Raw genomic sequence first — 21,918 nt, forward strand, 5'->3', positions numbered from 1 at the left:
AGGTGGGAGAGACGGTAAATGCTTCAAAAGGCACCATGGCATCTAGGGATTTGGACATAGAAACCGGAAGGGGAGACTATTTTACAGTAGGCCCAGATACGATCTGGTAGTCAGTAATACATTGATCACTAAGAAGAACATTTTATTACCTATAAAAGTGGTAAAATATGGGCTCAGATTACTTCCTGACAAACCAAGGGGAAAACATAGCAACTCAGCATAAAATGCTGGTTCTTGACTATGCATACATGTCATACATGAGAGAAAAATGGTCCACAACAGTACAGAAAACCAAGTGATGGCGGTTTGAGGAAACTAGAAAGGAGTTTAAAACAAGTATTGAAGAAGATCTCTTTAGAAGGTTTAAGAGAAAATATGAATTGATGGTAGAATCATATTACAAGCAAAATTCAAGAATGCGCAAAGAGTATGCTTGGTGAAAAAAAAACATTTTTTTCCTGATGACATCTGGTCATGGAATGAGAAAGTTCGAGAGGCCATGAAGGATATGAAAAAGTGTTTAAACTTTGGCAGGTGATACTCTAGCAGTAGGATTTTCAGAAGTATAAAAAGCCAAAAAGATAGTGAAGAAAGAGGTGGAAGCTGCTCAGGCTAAAGCCATGGAAGATTATATGCCCACCTTAAAACGAAAGAGAGTGAGAGAAATATATGGACTGGCAAAGGCCCTGGATGAGAGAACTAAAGACGTTGGGTGAGATCAGCCACTAAACATGAAAGTGGAAATATGTTAATGAGAAGCTGATTAAGGAATGGTGGAGCATATAAGAGAACCATGCCATATGATAAAACCACACCAGGACTGGTGGCACCACTACTAGAAGAAGTAGTTGCAGATGCACTGAACAACATGAAAAATAAGAAAGCTGTCAGCCCCCAATGGCATACCAGCAGAAGTATGGAAGTGCCTGAGGCAAGTAGACATGAACATATTGACACAACTGTTTAATTGCATCATGGAGACTGAAAAGACGCCTGATTCCCTGAGACAGAGCACATTAGCATTGATATTTAAGAAAAAAGGAGATCTACGAGACTGGTGACTACCATGGCATTATATTCATGAATCACATGAGGAAGATTGGGGAGAAAGCTGTTGATAAAAAACCATGAAGAGAAGTGAAAGTCAGTGACAATTAGATTGGATTTGTACCAGGTAAATGAATAATGGATGCTATATTTACATTAAGATTGCTTGTGACAAAATATAGCAAAAAGAGGAAAACCCTACACATAGTATTCATCAATCTTGAGAAGGCTTATGACCGCAGTCCATATATTCATAGCTTCCAAAACCAGAACAGACCATTGTAATCATCTAGTCTGACCTCCTGTGTAACAGGCCATAGACCTTCTTTCCCAAAATAATTCCTAGATTATACTTTTAGAAAAACATCCAGTCTTTATTTGAAAATTGTGATGTCAGTGATGGAGAATCACCACAATCTTAGGTAAATTGTTCCAAGAGACGTCATCTGGTGGAGTAAGAGAATGAGAGAGATACCTGAAGATTTTATCAGACTTGTCCAGTATATATATGAGGTGCTGTTACCACAGGTTGAAGGCCACGTGGAGAAACTAAACAGTTTCTTATAAAAGGAGTACTTCAAGGCTCGTCACGAGCTCCCTTTTTGTTCATGTTGGTGCTTGATGCGCTTACAGAAAACATCCAGAAAGTGCCCTGCTGCTTTTGCAGATGACATAGTGCTGGTGGAAGAGAGGAAAGATTAAGTGGAGGAAGACTTAGATGGAAGTGCATGCTTGAAAAAAAGTGGCATGAAAATCAGCAGAAATAAAAGAGTATATTGTCTGTAGTTTTGATGATGTCTTCTGGGAAGACAATGAGACTGTAAGTATGGGGAGTCAGCCATCACCAATGGTACAGAAGTCCAATTACTGCTTCCAGGAGCTCTCATTGGCTGGAAACGGAGAACCACGCCCACTGGGAGTTTACAAGCTAACGAAGGGTAGATATAAATGTTTGGAAATATAGACGTAGAAAAATCTAGCTTATATGTCACCCAGATTTTGCCTGAACGATACACAGGGTCCAAATAGCATGTTTTTTGTACCACTCAGTACTTGCTGTTCTTAATTTCTATTCTTACCTCTCAATTCTGATGTCACACAGCATTAGGGACAATACTGAAAAATCTAGGTTCTTTTAAAGAGAGTTCAAGAGATAAAACTGTGTAGAGTGTAGCAAGTAATTAATGATGGGCAAAACAAGAAAAAGTTTGGAGGATTGACAAGCATTCAGATTTTCTGAAACTTTTCAATGCTTAATGTAAGTCATATTCACATGACTGAAAATCAGCCTAAAAATCTTGCAAGATCAAGTTTCTTTTTGTGAGATCTGAAGTATTTCCTGGTTGCAGTTTGGTTTGTAGGAACGTACTGTAAAAAAGATCCTTTCTCATTGTTTCAGAATTGTCACACCTGGAATTAAAAAGTCAAAGATGTGATTGTAAATAAAAAAAATAACAACCGTGATAAAATATGTTTGAATATCAGAAGATTTGTGTCTAAGTTTTGAGAAAAAGTTAAGGTTGGTGGTTATTTATCTGAACTAGTTCATCTGACATCACAAATAGTTAGTTTATATATATATAAAACTGTTACCCCTCATCAAATCCTAGGAAGCCCATATAATAAATAGGGGTTTTTTTTAGGAAGTCATATTGAAAGTGAGGAAATTAAGGTGCCTGAAAGAAAAACTGGTTGTATTAATTACTGAAATGTTCTCTGGAACCTCTGTGACGTTTATGACAGTCACTCAAAAGTTCTTATACTGATTCTGAGAGGTGATGAAGACATGCAGTTCCTATGGGTTGTATTGTCATGCAACACTTCTCAGGATCAGGTCCAATTTGTGCAGTTCCCCTGTCCCCAAAATAACAATCAATAATTTGTACTTTTATAGTAATATGTACACAGGTGGCTTTATCAAGGAAGCAGCAGGAGGAGTATCCACTCTATTGCAGTAAATGTGCTTGAAGAAGGGAATATTTAGGTCACATCTTGCACAGTGAATACATATTTATTCATGCTTGTGCATGACGTGACCATTTTTATAATGCCAGGTCTGTTTCTGTGTATAATACCAGTCACTTTATTTTTACATCTGACAAAGAAAGAAGATAAGGTAACAAGTTAAGACACTTGCATAGGGTAACTATATCTGGCTATCAAACTAACCAGAAAGCATTTGGTTTTGTTTTGAGACTTCTTGTTATCATAACAGTGATTCTAAAACCACACGGTATATTATTTCAAACTATTTATTTCAGCAAGCCCACTTTGGAATGTAGTACTTTGATTACATAGCTGTTGCTATTTTTGATATTTGCCTTTCACCTTTAAGAAAGGCATGAAGTGTAATATGTCAAGGAGACAGACAATCAATACAATGAACTAAAGGGTCATGGTAATGACTTAAGGATGAGTGAGAAAAGGAATGTGACAGTACACATCTGTGCAAGACTCAACTTGATTGGAGACTAGGGGGTATTGTAGTGGTAGCTGGATTTTATACACTAGAATTTTATGGAAAATCATTGAAATCTGTGCTTTTTTGGACCCAGTTCGTCTCTGTTTGAAGTCAGTGCAAGTTTTGCCATTCACTTGAATGGTAGCAGGATCAGTCCATAATGATGACATGCATAGTCAAAAAGTAAGTGGCAAGGTGGGAAGTAAGTTAGTTGTCTTCTTTCCCTTCCCCTCTTCCTGGTGAACCTAGATAAGACAGGATGGGGAATATATACATTTTAACAGTGAACATATAACAACACTAATGGCTTTCAGATAATTCTTTTGATCTAAGATTACATGAAGCATATGCTGGTCTTCAAATATGGAACATGCAGGAACACTGTAAATCACATTTAATTTACAGTTCCATTAAAATTCTTGAAATATTGTGTATAAATGCCTCTTTATGACTCTTCCAACACCTAACGTTCAGTATTGATGTTTTTATGGTCAAACCATGTATTTGATTCTACTCTATACAGTTGAAAAAGAGGAGGAAGAATATTGCTATACCATACTATGTGTTAGAAGCAGATTAAATATCTGATTAACAGGGTTAGAATGTGCCCTATTCATACACAGCCATGCAGGTGTGTAGAAAGGAATAGACTCCGCCCCACACCCTTGTGCCCTGTTCGGAGGCCAGACATATTTCCAGTTCTGATGCTTGGGAGCACATGGGATGTGCCCCAGATACTTCCACTTGTGAGTAACTGGGGGGATAGTGGGTGGAAAGGCAGGGAGTAAGCTGAGCCATTTCTGCACTTCCTCCCCCAACCCTACCACCACCATGCACTGGTTAGCAGCACTGGCTGGCTGGGGAGGGGCAACATGCTACAGCCTTTAAACAGATGTTATAAACTACTTTCTCTTCCCTGCATGACTGATAACTTCCACTTGATGTGGAGTATCTTTGCAGTGCTCCTTATTATGAGCTGCATGCTAAAAGCACCATCTAGCCTCATAAAAGTACAGATCTTTAAAATGCTAATAAAAGAGAAACATTGCTGTGCTATTCTCAGTTTAGCTGCAAATTAGACGTTTGATTCATCTCACCATTTTATTGCCAAGTAAAATCCATGGTATCCATTTAAAGCTCCTCATACTAAAAAGCTATGACTTCTGAAAGTTCCCCAATAATAAAATAACAACAACAACAAAACAAAACCTTGTGTAGCTTCCTTAAATAATTGTCAAGTCATGACATGTTATAAAAGATCATTTGTGATTTGATGAAAACTTCTTTTGCTCACTAACATGGCTTTTAATATTTAAGATCTGTGTGAGGTTTCATTTACCAGAGTGTAGAATAAAATAAATAATATTCTGGGAGAGCGCCAAGAAATAAAACTATATAAATGTAGAAATATCCCCATACTATTTGAACTTGGCTGTGTTTGGGAGCACCTCTCCAAAGCAGTGTTCATTCAATCCGAACAGTCACCTCACAAAAATCAATATTTGCATATTCTGAAGTAATTCTTTTTCTGCTTTCTACTGTTTACAATGAACTACATGACCACTCCACACATAGCCACTCAATATAAATCACTGCATATTGTGAAACAAAGAAACCCTCTCTAAACTTGAGAGTACAGATCTAGAAACCAGATGAGCATGTTTGGATCCACAGCTTCTTTAATATTTGTATTGTAGTAGTCCCAGATCAATTGATGCTGGATAATATATAATAAACACATTGTATGAAAGAATTCCTGGCACAAACAGCTTACGTGCTAATGTGTCAAAATCTTTATAAGAACATAATGATGGCCATACTGAGTCACACCAATGGTCCATCTAGCCCAGTATCCTGTCTTCTGACAGCAGCCTGTGCCAGATGCTTCAGAGGGAATGAACAGAACAGCACAATTATCAAGTGATTCATCCTCTGTCATCCAGTCCCAGCTTCTGGCAGTCAGAAGGCTGCATTAGGGGCATTCAGAGCATGGGGTTGTGTCCCTGACTATTTTGGCTAATAGCCATTGATGGAACTATCCTCCATGAATTATCTAATTCTTTTTTGAACTCAGTTTACTTTTGGCCTTTTCAACATCCCTGACGATGAGTTCCACGGATTGTGCATTGTGTGAAGAACTTCCTTATGTTTGTTTTTAACCTACTGCTTGTTGATTTCATTGGGTTGACCCCTGGTTCTTGTGTTATGAGAAAGGTTAAATAACACTTCCTTATTGCCTTTCTCCACATTCATGATTTTATAGACGTCTATCATATCCCCCCATAGTTGTGTCTATTCTAAGCCGAGCAGTTCTAGTCTTTTTAATCTCTCCTCATATCAAAGCTGTTCCATACACTTAATAATTTTTGTTGCCCTTCGCTGTACTTTTTCCAATTCTAATATACCTTCTTTGAGATAGCGTGACCAGAACTGCACACAGTATTCAAGGGGGTGGCCGTACCATGGATCTATTAGAGGTATTATGATATTTTCTGACTTATCATCTATCCCTTTCCTAATGGTTCCTAACACACTCATTGCTTTTTTGATTGCCACTGTACATTGAGCAGATGTTTTCAGAGAACTATCCATGATGACTCCAAGATCTTTCTTGAGTGGTAACAACTAATTTAGACCCCATCATTTTGTATGTATTGTTGGCATTCTGTAGCATGTGTGGACATCTGTGGGATAACTTGCATATGTGTCAATGTCAGGCTTGCTGCCAAAAGATCATAATCCCATTTTGCACTCTAGCATTCCTTGAAATACCTTCCTTAAAATGAAATCACAGTACTGATAAGTTCAGTTACCTGAAGATGTCTAAATATGGAGGACCTAATTCTGCCCTTCCTTTCATAGATACAAATTGCCTTGTTTTCCCTTGCAGTTGCATCCCTTTAAGTGATGGTGGAATTGGGCCTGGAGACTTCCCATAGTTCAGAGTGTTAGGACAGTTGTTTTGGGGAGGTAGTGTGTGTTTCAACTTTGACTTGTTTTCTATTACTATTCAAGGAAATGATGAAGGCCACAATTCAGGAAAGCATGCTTATTCAGGAAGAGCCCTTAAGCTCCATTGAACTCAATGGGATTTAAGCACGTGATAAAGCATTTATATGAAATAGGGTCTATGAGTGGAAGGTTGGTAGCTGAGAAGAGATTGAGTTTTGATAAACAGGTGTGTTAATTAATAAGGAGATCGCCATGTCTACACACAATGATCAGACATACTTTCAGGGCATTTACCTCCAAGAGATTAATTTTGTATTCAGGAGAAAACTAATGGTTTTATTGTACAATTATAATGTGGTACATGTTTTTAGTGATCCTAGTACCCCATTTTGTAAACAGTACTTCTGTGCTATCATCGGCCACTCTAGTTAAAACTAGTGGAACTAGTCAATACTTCCAGAGCACAGGAAGTGCACATCTGCTCAACATTTTTATTTAATTTAGAAGAAGTAGTGAAATAGTTAACCTACCAAGTTAACCAAGCATAATTCAGCACAGAAATGTGGACTCAACTGGTCATATGAATATAATTCAACATTGTGCTCATAATTTGACAGAAATACTATTACATACTAGTCTCTTTGTAACATTTGACTGGGGTCCTGGGAGAAATCCTGAAGCCATTACTCTCATGGGTGAAGTCCACAGGACTCCCTGCATGAGTAAGAAGTGTTGACAGAGAGTTGCAGGGTCAGTCCCGTTATTTTCAGAGAGGAAGAAGTGGAGTCCATTAAAGGGGACTCACAATTAAATCTGAACTGGAATAATTCAACCATAGTGGATTATACCAATGGCCTATTTAGAAGCTCAAAAGCAGATGTTGAGCTTCTAAAGTTACTGAACTTCAAGCATTCAAAAATCGAGCCAGGCTACAAAAAATAACAAGATGAACTTAAAAATATGACACTTTAAAAAAATAATAAATTTGAGGTTCTTTTTATTTCCTTCTCTTTTTTGAGAATTCAAGGTTACAAAATTCAAGCCTTTCTCCACAACCACAGAGACTAGAGATGCTTTAAAAAACAAAACAAAACAAAACAAAAACCCTTACATTTTCATGTAATATGACTCCAGGAGCTAGGGCTTTAAGAAAAACAGCACCATGAGACTAGCAATAAAATTATGAGCGCTGGCAACACTGACTGCTTTCCAACTACTTTTTGGGCTCAGCAACCATCATAACTGGTAATGAAGGGCAAATGGGCTAAACCCCAACTAATAGATCCATTTTCTGTCTTTCTTCCAGCAGCTCAATAGATAGCAACAATGAGGGAGTCAGGGAAGGGAGGACAGGCTGGCAGATTACATACCTCCCAACATTTGAAGAGGCTAAATCAGGACACATCCTGGGGGGTTGGGTGCTGCCCCCAAGGTGTGGGAGGCCCAGGAAGGCATTGCAGAGCAAGGCCATCCCACACTTCCACAGTGACAGCTCCTGCAGCTCCTTTCCCATGGGGCTGGCTGAGGTCTCTGCTTCAGGCATTGCAATCCAGCTTCTGAAGCACAAAGTTGCAACAGCATTCAGGTTTGGCCTGGCTTCCATGATGGAGGGTGGGGGGAGAGGGAGGCGGCTGGGCCAAATTTGAATGAGTGGTGCTGTGACCTCATGTGTTAGGGGCTAGGTCGCAACACCTGGAGCAGAGAGCCAAGCCTAGCCACCTCTGCAGAGAGGGAGCCATTGCAACCAGGAGAGATGGGTGTGTCTCTGTGTGTGTGTGTGTTAAAGCAGGACCATCCCACAAAACCTAGGACTGTCGGGAGTCTGAGTTTGTAGCCATTCAGTGCAGCACCACTGAGTGGAACCAGGGGATAGAGAACAGACGGGGTTGGTGAAGGTCTAGTTCTTTAGGGTCTGTGTACATTTGGAGCTAGGACTGTGATTCCCAGCTTCAGTAGACAAACTTACACTACCTCTGATCAAGCTGGAACTAAAAATAGTTGTGTAGCTGTGGTAGCATCAGCAGTGGCAAACGGCATCACTCTGAGCATATACCCAGGTGGTCTGGGCAGGTTGGAACTTGGTGGGGATAGCCCATGCTGCTGCCCATGGTACTGTGGCTACACTATTCTTTTTAGAGCATTAGCTCGATGAGAGCGGACAAGAGTATGTCTGCTTGATCTGGGAATCACACCCTTAGCTCCAAGTGTAGATGTAACCTGGGAGAGATTATCTGTCCATTGAAAAGATAGGCTTGAGAACTGCACGTGCTCAGAGGCGGACTTTCCAAGTCCTCTTTAGGGCAAAATCAGAACAGCCCCATAGAATGTGAACAGCCACCCTCAGTGCAGAGCTGCTCCCCCACCTCAGAAGCAGCAAGAAGGGTGGTGGTGGAGGTGTGGGGGGGTTGAGCCAGAGAGCTGCAGCAATCAGGAGCTGAAGAGCCACTGATTGCAAGGTGAGTAGGAGCCTGTGCTGCTGGAGTCTGTCAAAGGAAGAGTTGTGATTTGGGGAGTGGGGATTGAAAGGCAGAGCAGAGGGAGCCTGTGGCCTGACGAGGTGTGGTGGAGAGGTAGGAAGCATAATGGAGGAAGGACTCCTATTCATTTTCAGGAGGAGCAGGGGTGGGATGTGGGAGTTACAGCAAAATAACTTGGAGAGGGGGAAGAGCCTCAAATTGTTTTAGTTTAGGAGATTAGAAATTGTGTTGTCCCAAATAACATTTTTTTAAAAGGGGGTCAGGGCAAAGTGGGTATGTGGGGAAGTACATAATTTTGGGTATCAGCCACTTCTGCTTAGCGTAGTTTTGTGACAATAGCATTCTTCCATTAGTGGAAGAAAAATGAAGATTAGCCTTCTGAGTTCACCATTGCTTTAGGAGGCGAAGGGATATCTGTTATGGTTATGTTGCAAGGGTATTGGTGTAGTAAGTTATGAATATCATTTTTAAAAAGAACAGAGACATTTTACAGTAGCTAAGGCTACTTAAGACATCTTTGTGGTTCAAACTTCGACAGGTGAGAAAATTATTATTGAACCATATGAGAGGGTCACACACTTTGTTTCTGTGGATCAAGCTCATTACACACACCAGTGGCTTTTTGTATCCCTCTATTGCCACTCCCACCACAAGTCCCAGGTGTGTCACTCTCCCATCTCCTGTGTTGTCCTCTCCCCATACCATTGTCCCCCATTTTCTTCCTGTGCCATGGGCTATGTTTGTCCCCTCATTACCCCTCCCTCCCTATTCCCCCACTTTCACCTAGACTAGTGTTTCTGTGTGCTCCTCCATTTCCCCTTTCTCCTATTCTTATTTTCTTTCTGCCAGGGTGTCAATATTTTTAAACTGTATAACTGTTGTGAGGGGCATTATATTAGAAAGAAGGTGGGTGAGGTAATATATTTCCTTGGACCAACATATTGTTATAAGTATTGTAATAAGTATTGTTATGCTGGAAAGCCTTAATGGCTACCATCAGTTGGTTTTTTGATCTATAGATAATGACCAAGATGCAAGGGCGTCCCTGTGTCCACATTTGCCCCTTCTAGTTTTCTGATTATCCCTGAAATCAAAAGTCTTCTGCCCATTGATACCCAAAACATTCCCTGAAATTTTGGAATTAAACAGATAACTTTTAAAAACCATATCACATTACACAGACAGAAAGAAATGCAATTGAGCTGAATGTAACACAATACATTCTTGGCCAAAAATCTGTAACTGGAACATTTTATAACTGGAACCTTTTATATTTATATAAATATAAACTATATGTATGTATATAAACAAACACAGTTTAAACATGTTGGGTCATGGCAGTCATTTTCTGCATGTATCCTAAACCGCTTCGGTAGTGTGGTGCTGTGGCAAAACTTTCTCCATGTTTAGTCTCATCCCACTATCATTAAATGTTCTGGCCAGAACAAGCACTAAGTCCCAATGAAGCCTTTTTTAATGGCCGAAGGTGTCAATTACAGACTTGTTAGTCTGACCTCAGTAGTATGTAAGCTTTTAGAATAATTGTGAAGGAAAGAATATTGAAATTCATAAAGGTAAATGGTAGAGGGAATGCAATGCAACATGGGTTTACCAAAGGTAGATCATGCCAAACTAACCTGATTTCCTTCTTTGAGAAAATAACTGATCCTTTAGATAAGGGAAGAGCAGTAGATCTAATATACTTGGACTTTGGTAAAGCATTTGACATGGTACCACATGGGAAATTACTAGATAAATTAGGGAAGATGGGGATTAGGAGAAGCATTGTAAGGTGGATAAGGAATTGACTATAGGGCAGAAATCAATGGGTTATGCTCAGGAGCGGCAGAAGCTTCCTAAAAGTGGGGAGGGGGAGCACCGGAACCCAAACCGTGGCACTTCCCCCAAGGTCCTGCCCCCATGCCACCTCTTCCCCTGCAAAATCCTGCTCTCCACTCCCCCCCCCCCGTATGTGCTGAAAGGTGAATTATCGAACTGGAGGGAAGTTACTAGTGGAGATCCTCAAGGATCAGTCTTTGGCCCAATCTTAGTTAATATTTTTATTAACGACCTTGGCAAAAAAGTAGGAGTGTGCTAATGAAATTTCCTGATGATATTAAGCTGGGAGGCATCATCAATACAAAGGAGAATGTGAACATTACTTGGGAAGATCTGGATGGCCTTGAAGACGGGAGTGACAGAAATGGGATGAAATTCAATAGTAAAAAGTGCAAGGTCATGCACTTAAGGAAAGTCTCGTAATAAGAATTTCTGCTGCAAGCTGGGGCCTTATCAGTTGGAAGCAATAGAGGAGGAGAGAGACCTGGTTGTGTGGGTTGATGACAGGTGATTATGAGCTACCAGTGTGATTCATCTGTGAAAAAGGCAATCCTAGGATGTATTATGCAAGGCATTTCCTGTAGAGATTGTACAAAGCACTGGTAAGACCTCATCTAGAATACTGTGTCCAATTCTGGTCACCCAGAAAGATTAATTTAAACTGAAAAAGGTGCACAGATGAGCTACGGATCAGGGGAATGGAGGATCTATCTTATGAGAGATGACTGGAAGCATTTTGCATATTTAGTTTAGCAAAAAGAAGGTGGAAGGAGGATAAGAGTGCTCTTTGTAAATACATAAGGGGGGTTAACACTAGGGAGGGTCAAGAACTATCTAAGCTAGAGACCACTTTTGGTACAAGAACAAATAGCTATAAACTGGCCAGGAACAAATTCAGCCTGGAAATTAGAAGAAGGTTTCTAACTATTGGAGGAGTGAGATTCTTGCACAACCTTCCAACAGGAGTAGTGAGCAACTTAATTAGTTTTGAGAGTGACAGCTGGACAAATTTTATTGCAATTGTATGATAGGCTTGTTTATGATGGTTGGGCAGGGCTCCACAGCCCTAGGGCTCCCTTCTGGTTTTCATCCTATATTCCTAAAACTCATGTTTCACAGTTTCAGCTGGCCACTGGCAGGAGTCAGGAAAGAAACCCCCATCTCCAATATATTCTGGGAGGGGGTATTTTGTCTCCTTCCTCTGAAGCATCAGGCAATGACCACAGCTGGAGATGGGACACTGGGCTAGGGATGGGCTAGGGATCTGAGATGGCACCGAGCATTCTATGTCTCAGAGTATGTCTACACTATGAAATCAGGTCGAATTTATAGAAGTCGGTTTATTAGAAATCATTTTTATATAGTCGATTCTGTGTGTCCCCACACAAAATGCTCAAAGTGCATTAAATGCATTAACTCGGCAGAGTGCTTCCACAGTAACTGAGGCAAGCGTCAACTTCCGGAGTGTTGCACTGTGGGTAGCTATCCCACAGTTCCTGCAGTCTCCGCTGCCCATTGGAAATCTGGGTTGAGATCCCAATGCCTGATGGGGCAAAAAACATTGTCGCGGATGGTTCTGGGTACATGTCATTAGGCCCTCCCTCTGTGAAAGCAACGGCAGACAATCATTTTGCACCTTTTTTCCTGAGTTATCTGTGCAGATGCCATACCACGGCAAGCATGGAGCCTGCTCAGCTCACTGTCACTGTATGTCTCCTGGGTGCTGGCAGACGCAGTACTACATTGCTACACAGCAACAGCAACCCATTGCCTTGTGGCAGCAGATGGTGCAGTAGGCCTGAAAACCATCCTCATTGTATCTGAGGTGCTCCTGGCCACCTTGGTAAGGTCGGTCAGGAGCGCCTGGGCAGACATGGGTGCAGGGACTAAATTAGGAGTGACTTGACCAGGTCATTCTCTTTAGTCCTGCAGGCAGTCTTATTGTACCATCTTATGGTGAGCAGGCAGGAGATGAGGATGGCTAGCAGTCCTACTGCACCGTCTGCTGCCAGCCAAAGATGTAAAAGATAGATGGAGTGGATCAAAACAAGAAATAGACCAGATTTGTTTTGTATTCATTTGCTCCCCACTCCCTCCTTCCCTCTGTGAAATCAACAGCCAACAATCATTTTGGTGAGGTCTGTCAGGGACATCTTGAAAACTTTAATGGAGATTCAGTCCTGCTTGAAATACCAGAGGGTGGGATAGCTTGGTGGGTTGAGCATTGGCCTGCTAAATCCAGGGTTTTGAGTTCAATCCTTGAGGGGGCCATTCTCTGTGACAGTTGTTTTTGTTTCTCCTTGACATAAAGCCACCCCCTTTGTTGATTTTAATACCCTGTAAGCCAACCCTATAAGCCATGTCGTCAATCACTCCTCCCTCCATCAGAACAACAGCAGACAATCGTTCCGCGCCTTTTTTCTGTGCAGACGCCATACCATGGCAAGCATGGAGCCTGCTCAGATCACTTTGGCAATTATGAGCACATTAAACACCACACGCATTATCCAGCAGTATATGCAGCACCAGAACCTGGCAAAGCAAAACCGGGCGAGTAGGCGATGTCAGCGCCATGATGAGAGTGAGGAGGACATGGACACAGACTTCTCTCAAAACACGGGCCCTGGCAATGCGGGCATCATGGTGCTAATGGGGCAGGTTCATTCGGTGGAACGCCGATTCTGGGCTCGGGAAACAAGCACAGACTTGTGGGACCGCATAGTGTTGTGGGTCTGGGACGATTCCCAGTGGCTGCGAAACTTTCGCGTGCATAAGGGCACTTTCATGGAACTTTGTGACTTGCTTTCCCCTGCCCTGAAGCGCATGAATACCAAGATGAGAGCAGCCCTCACTGTTGAGAAGCGAGTGGCAATAGCCCTGTGGAAGCTTGCAATGCCAGACAGCTACCGGTCAGTCAGGAATCAATTTGGAGTAGGCAAATCTACTGTAGGGGCTGGTGTGATGCAAGTAGCCAATGCAATCAAAGATCTGCTGATATCAAGGGTAGTGACCCTGGGAAATGTGCAGGTCATAGTGGATGGCTTTGCTGCAATGAGATTCCCTGAATGTGGTGGGGCCATAGACGGAACGCATATCCCTATCTTGGCACCAGAGCACCAAGCCGGTGAGTACATAAACCGCAAGGGGTAATTTTCAATAGTGCTGCAAGCTCTGGGGGATCACAAGGGACATTTCACCAACATCAACGTGAGGTGGCCGGGAAAGGTACATGACGCTCACATCTTCAGGAACTCTGGTCTGTTTCAAAAGCTGCAGGAAGGGACTTTATTCCCAGACCAGAAAATAACCGTTGGGGATGTTGAAATGCTTATAGATCCTTGGGGACCCAGCCTACCCATTAATGCCATGGTTCATGAAGCCCGTACACAGGCAGCCTGGACAGTAGTCAGGAGCTGTTCAACTACAGGCTGAGCAAGTGCAGAATGGTGGTAGAATGTACATTTGGATGTTTAAAAGTGCGCTGGCGCAGTTTACTGACTCGGTTAGACCTCAGTGAAACCAATATTCCCACTGTTATTACTGCTTGCTGTGCGCTCCACAATACCTGTGAGAGTAAGGGGGAGACGTTTATGGTGGGGTGGGAGATTGAGGCAAATCACCTGGCCGCTGATTACGTGCAGGGCGGTTAGAAGAGCACAGGAGGACGCGGTGCACATCAGAGAAGCTTTGAAAACCAGTTTCATGACTGGCCAGGCTACGGTGTGAAAGTTCTCTTTGTTTCTCCTTGATGAAACCCCCCGCCACTTGGTTCACTGTACTTCCCTGTAAGCTAACCACCCTCCCCTCCTCCCTTCGATCATTGCTTGCAGAGGCAATAAAGTCATTGTTGCTTCATATTCATGCATTCTTTATTCATTCATCACACAAATAGGGGGATAACTGCCAAGGTAGCCCGGGAGGAGGAGGAGGAGAGAAGCACTGGGAGGGTTGGTGGAGGAGGAAAGGACAAGGCCACACAGCACTTTAAAAGTTTAAAACTTATTGAATTCCAGCCTTCTGTTGCTTGGGCAATCCTCTGGGGTGGAGTGGCTGGGTGGCCAGAGACTCCCCACTGCATTCTTGGGCATCTGGGTGAGGAGGCTATGGAACTTGGGGAGAAGGGTGGTTGGTTACACAGGGCCTGTAGCGGTGGTCTGTGTTCCTGCTGCCTTTCCTGCAGTTCAACCATATGCTGGAGTATATTAGTTTGATCCTCCAGCAGCCTCAGCATTGAATCCTGCCTCCTCTCATCATGCTGCCACCACCTTTCAGCTTCAGCCCTCTCTTCAGCCTGCCACCTCTCCTCCCGGTCATTTTGTGCTTTTCTGCACTCTGACATTGTCTGCCTCCATGTATTTGTCTGTGCTCTGTCAGTGTGGGAGGACAGCATGAGCTCAGAGAACATTTCATCGCGAGTGCATTTTTTTCGCCTTCTAATCTTCACTAGCCTCTGGGAAGGAGAAATCCTGTGATCCTTGAAACACATGCAGCTGGTGGAGAAAAAAAAGGGACAGTGGTATTTAAAAAGATACATTTTATAGAACAATGGGTACACTCTTTCATGATAAACCTTGCTGTTAACATTACATACATAGCACATGTGCTTTCGTTACAAGGTCGCATTTTGCCTCCCCCCACCACGTGGCTAACCCCTTCCCTCTCCTCCCTCCCCCCTCCCCATGGCTAACAGTGGGGAACATTTCTGTTCAGCCACAGCAGGAACAGGCACCTCTGAATGTCCCCTTAGGAAAAGCACCCTATTTCAACCAGGTGACCATGAATGATATCACTCTCCTGAGGATAACACACAGAGATAAAGAACGGACGTTGTTTGAATGCCAGCAAACATACACTGCAATGCTTTCTTCTACAATGATTCCCAACTACGTGCTACTGGCCTGGAGTGGTAAAATGTCCTACCATGGTGGATGGAATAAGGCTGCCCTTCCCAGAAACCTTTTGCAAAGACTTTGGGAGTACATCCAGGAGAGCCGCAACTGCCAGGGCAAATTAATCATTAAACCTGCTTGCTTTTAAACCATGTATACTATTTTAAAAGGTACACTCACCAGAGGTCCCTTCTCCGCCTGGCGGGTCCGTGAGGCAGCCTTGGGTGGGTTTGGGGGGTTCTGGCTCCAGGTCCAGGGCAAGAAACAGTTCCTGGCTGTCGGGAAAACCGGTTTCTCCGCTTGCTTGCTGTGGGCTATCTACGACCCCATCATCATCATCTTCCTTGTCCCTAAAACCTGCTTCTGTGTTGCCTCCATCTCCATTGAAGGAGTCAAACAACACGGCTGGGGTAGTGGTGGCTGAACCCCCTAAAATGGCAGCTCATCATAGAAGTGGCATGTTTGGGGCTCTGACCCGGGCCTCTCTGGTTTTCTGGTAGGCTTGCCTCAGCTCCTTAAGTTTCATGCGGCACTGCTTCGGGTCCCTGTTGTGGCCTCTGTCCTTCATGCCCTGGGAGATTTTCACAAATGTTTTGGCATTTCAAAAACTGGAACGGAGTTCTGATAGCACAGATTCCTCTCCCCATACAGCGATCAGATCCCGTACCTCCCGTTCGGTCCATGCTGGAGCTCTTTTGCGATTCTGGGACTCCATCATGGTCACCTCTGCTGATGAGCTCTGCATGGTCACCTCTGCTGATGAGCTCTGCACTCACCTGCAGCTTGTCATGCTGGCCAAACAAGAAATTTAAATTCAAAAGTTCGCGGGCCTTTTCCTGTCTACCTGACCAGTGCATCTGAGTTGAGAGTGCTGTCCAGAGCGGTCACAATGGAGCACTCTGGGATAGCTCCCGGAGGCCAATACCGTCTAATTGCGTTCACAGTACCCCAGATTTGACCCGGCCAGGCCGATTTCAGCGCTAATCCACTTGTCAGAGGTGGATTAAGGAAATCGATTTTAAGAGCCCTTTAAGTTGAAAAAAAGGGCTTTGTCGTGTGGACAGGTGCAGGGTTAAATCGATTGAACGCTGCTAAATTCGACCTCAACTCCTAGTGTAGACCAGGGCTCAGGAGCTTGGCTGTCTGGTCCTTGCTCACATGCTCAGGGTCTAACTGATCACCATATGTGAGAATGGGAAGGAATTTTCTCCAGATCAGATTGACGGTGACCTTAGAGGGTTTTTGTCTTCCCCTGAAGCATGTGGGTGTGGGTCATTTGCCAGGATTATCAGTTTATCTCTCACTTAGTCATTTCTCTGCCATTTCAGGGGCCTTGAGTACTTGTGCACCTTGTTTCCGCCTATTCTCTGCCTATGGCACACAATAGTCTAGTTTCCTCTGGGTTGTAACATTTTGGTTTCTTCTCAGTTGGTAGGTTTAATACACAGATTCTGGGTGGTGTTGGTGGCCTGTGCTAAAGAGGAGGTCAGACTAGATGATCTAGTGGTCCCATCTGACCTTAAACTCAATGACTCTTGGACTCTATGATCCTCTTCACTAGAGTGAATTTCACCTTTACTGAGTAACTGTATATTTTTGATGTATATTAAAGCTGAGAGTGGTCATAGTTTCTTTTGGGCTTAGAGGAAGGCTAGTATTGTGGTAAAGACACATGACAGGGAAAGCGGAGACCTATGTTGTTGGCTCTCCCACAGATTTGCTGTGTGGCCTTTAGGAAGCCACTGAGGCCAAAGTATTTATACATGAATGCTTATATTGAGCACCTAAATAAGTGGCCTGATGCTCAAGGATGAATGATCTCACAAGGGGAGCCCCTTTGGAAAACCAGATCACGTCATTAGCTGCCAAAGGCGAGGACCCCACATTTGTCATTCAGTGCCTCTCTGGACCTGTTTCCCCATCTGCAAAATTAGGATGTTTGCAAAGTGCTTTGAGATCTTCAAACAGATGTTGTTATAAAATGTCTGTTGTTAGTGATATTTTACACAGATCAAGAGAAATGGTGACTCATATACATGCACTTCCTATGTAGAATATATAAGCAATTAATCTATTATACTTTCATTCAAATCTCTTTATTCTGGTGGCAGAATAAGATTAACACGAGGAAGGGCACAGAGCCAAATTGTTGGTTTATACACACACACACACACACACACACAGTAACAACCTGGGAAATGTCTGTATTTTTATGAATATGATGCATGCCTCTCTCTATGTGTTTGTGTATGTGTGTATGATGGATTACTGACAGTAGTATTAAATCAAAAGGGGTTATTAAAGGAACCAAGCAGAAAAGATAAAACAGTAACACAGAGTCCTGAAGGAAACCATGTTAAAACTATGTATTGAGGGAAAAACCCTTATCTGGCTCCAGGCAGGCTGCCAACAATTTACTCTTCCCATGGCTGAGGATGTCTACACTTAAAACACTACAGCAGCACAGTTGCACTGGAGTCGCACTTCAGTGGAGAAACTACTAATGGGAGGGATTCTCCCATTGCTGTAGGTAATCCACCTCCCAAAGGGGCACTTGGTAAGTCGATTGTAGACAGCACAAGAACAACGGAAGTATTCTTCACCATGGGCTAGGCTGATACAGCTGCATCTCTCAGGAGTGTGGATTTTTCAAACCCCTAGCAGATATTGCTATACCAATGTGAATTCTTAGTGTAGACCTGGCCTTACTCTAGGATCAAGGAGGATACCAAACATTAGAGGACCCCAGGCCTATCAATAGGTGAGGGTTCAGTAAGTGGCCAGAGACTGCCCAGAGAGTGTGAATGAAAGCTGACAGGGTGGTAAACGGACACATGGAGACAGAGAACCTGCTCTCAGCAGGACAGTCTGTTTCTCCCAGCCAGAGATGGTGGTTAGCTGGGCTGTGGGGAATTTACAAAGCTGACAAGGCAAGATTAAGGGGGAAGTAAGACCCAGGTTTATAGGCCTGTTGTTGTTTTTATCCTTTATTCTGTGCTTTGTACCTTTTGGAGGAATTAATTTAAAAACCTTTGATCTGAAGACTATCCTTGAGTCAATTCACGGGTCACAGGTCCCCAGAGTGAACATGCTCATGGGTGCCAAACCAAGTTGGGCCTGTTGAGTTAACATGGGAGGAGGGGGAAGAATTTGCAGGCTGCAGATCCAGTGTGAGTGGCTGGACCATGGGTTCCACCCAGAGTGATACACAGGCCTGTAAGTTGACAGTGCACTTGAGAGGGTCTATAAGGAGCCTAAAGCTCAGTGTGCCCTGTGACTCTCTCTCATTTTCTCTCTCTCTCTCTCCACTCAAGTAATTGAATTGATTTTCTTTTTCATTTTACAAACAGCCTGCTTGGGGAGATTATTTTTGTTAGCACTGTTCACTTTGCCAAGCAACTGATTACTATAATCTTCAGCGCATCTAGTTGTACCTCTCCTTCCACTCCCCCAACCAAAAGTTGAGGCATTATTTTTATGCTGAAGGTTTGCAAAAAAAGTGACAAGGCTGCCAGCTGTCCCTTCTGCTGGAAGACCCTCTATAATGTTACTTACTGGGAGGTCAGAGGGCCAGCCAAAAATATGAAGGATGACTGACTAATTTCCAAAAATCTTTTTCTAAGAAATATTTTTATTAGTCCGCTCATATTTCTGGACAGATATGGTGTGACAAAGTTTGAATGAATGATATGCCAATTTTTTTTAAAAAAAAATAACAGGTTCGGGCAAAACATAGTTTATGAACTTGGAAGCAGAGCAGATAGTTTCCAAAATGCTTGGCTGATGCCTTCAGGTCAGGTCAAAGAGTTACTGTTTATGCAGTTAATCTTGAAAGTGCCTGAAAATGAATGCAAATGTCTTAAACAAACAAAAAAAAATGGTGATTGCAAAGGTTACTAGACTGACAATTCTGGTGAGAGTGGGCCAAACTCTTGATAAAAATGGGCAGAGCAACATGTAATTCAATGGATTCTTGCCCATTTACATCAGCAGAGAATTTGGCCCACAGTATATAGCAGCAATGGAAACCTTCCCAGTGTGCCCCATTTGTATTATTCATTCTTGTTATCAAGGGAACACCTTCAAGCATGAGAAAGTTATTCAGTCTTCACAGCCATTCAGTTCTTGTCTTCTCTACTGAGTGCTAACAAGGAAATGATGATGGTATTTGAGATGTGTCACCTAGAAACTGAACTGAGACCACCAACATATTTCATGTGGATCATTGAACAGCAGCTATTCAAGAATAGCAACTCTTGATCTCTGTGGACCTTGGCTGAACTAATGAGACCTATGTATGGCGTTCATATCCCATTATCAACGCACTATGTCATCCAGCCACCTGCAAGCCAATACCTGCAATATTCTTTTGTGCTACACGCCATAAAGGTAAAGAAAAGTAACTCACTGGAAACAAATAAACTACTAAATTACGAGAAAGAGAGAGAGAGAGAGAGAGAGGAGGTGAAGAGGAATGTAACATGTTGATTAATTTGAAAAATGTTAACTATAAATATCAATTTTCTTTTCATATAATTTCAGTAACTAATCCTACTAAACTAACAAAATCCTTGTTGTGTGTTCTTTTAAAAAGCAAACATTATGTGTATCCTACTTAGGTGGCTTTCCAAGACAGACTGGCACAAACTCAGAAGTTTCCTCCATTCCCTTCAGTATGTAATGACTGACGAATTCTAAAGGAACTGAGTGAATCTAAGTTGGTGCAACTGAGGCCTTGTCTAAACTACTGCTTAAATCGATGTAACTTACATCGCTCTAGGGTGTGAAAAAATCACTCCTCTGAGCAATGTAAGTTACTTTGACATAAAGCGGCATCTACACTGCGCTATGTCCAAGGGAGACATTCTCCCACTGACATAGCTTCTGCCTCTCACTGAGGTGCAGTAATTACATCGACAGGAGAGCACTCTCCAGGCGACATATTGCGTCTTTACCAGACATGCTACATTAGCTCAGTTGCACCAACTTAGATTCACTCAGTCCCTTTAGAATTAGTCCATTTCAGATCCCCTTAAACTTTTACCAGTATGTAACTTACATTATTTTGCACATCACCTATGAATTTGGTCTGCTGAGTCTTAGCAACACTAAAGGAGTCTAGCTTATATGTAGAAGAGAAGAGGAGAGGCAGGAGATGGAAAAGCAGGTAACAGGAAGATTGCCTTATTTTCTCTCTTCTCTCATCCCTCAGCTACATTAGCATAAATTCAGATTCCGTTAGGATTAGTGGACCTTGATCTTGCAGTCATGCATAGCAGCCTGGCACAATTGCAGTCCATCTAGGTGAATACCGAGTTTGTGAATCCTACGGGGGCTTAGGCATGAGCTAGGGTATCAAACAGCTGAGTGGTGTCAGGACTCAGGTGGTTTTGCACATTCCCACTGGCAGAATCTTAGGTGCTTTGGTAATTTAGGCTCCAACAAGGTTAGGCAACAGCTGTGTGGTGGTTTATGAGTCCATGTGAGTTTATGGTGTCAGTGGTGGCTCAGTGTTGGAGTTAGGTGTCTAAAGAGGCAGTTAGGCTCCTAAGTCCTAGTCCTAAGTGTTCACACATTCCTGAACCTCAAAATGGCTTCTTGAAAGCCTTGAGAAAAAAGTCAAGAGCATAGACTAATTCTTATTTCATCTCAGCTGGTTTGCTTATCCCTACTACTGGGCTGGTTTGAATTTTCTCTTATGTATTGTTCTTTTGTCTATCTAAGCAAGTTGTATTTTTTCTTAGCCTAGGTTTGCCCTATTTTGCACATCTGGCTTAGTTTTATTTTAATGTCTCTTATTAATGTTACAGTCCTGCAGGGATGTGATCTGCTCTACATTCTGAGATATTAGCTCCCTGAACACTGTATAAACTGGCTTTAAAAGATTAATAACCATTTGCATTTGGTGGTTTCACAATGTTCTGATAACTCGAAGGGGAAATAGGCAGAGATGATTCAAACACCCCAAGCTTCATGATGAGGGATTGGGAACTGAATCCACTTTGAATTTTTTGGCTGGGTCCTACTGTGTGTTTATAATGGGCCAGATTAAAATCCTGGATCCACGTTTGGGTGATGGAGAAATTCAGTTCTGGAACTGATTTCAGTGCCCACCTGTAAAATTCAATATTGGTGATATAAACTTACATCTGTGTATATAAAAGCTGTGGTAAAGATTTCTAAGGGTGGGTGGGTGTTTGTTCTCAAGAACTACTGTGGTTTTCTTCGTAACTGTGGAAATTCTTTAATGATT

This window comes from Lepidochelys kempii, chromosome 2, assembly GCF_965140265.1.
Source record: "Lepidochelys kempii isolate rLepKem1 chromosome 2, rLepKem1.hap2, whole genome shotgun sequence".
Lineage (NCBI taxonomy): Eukaryota > Metazoa > Chordata > Testudines > Cheloniidae > Lepidochelys > Lepidochelys kempii.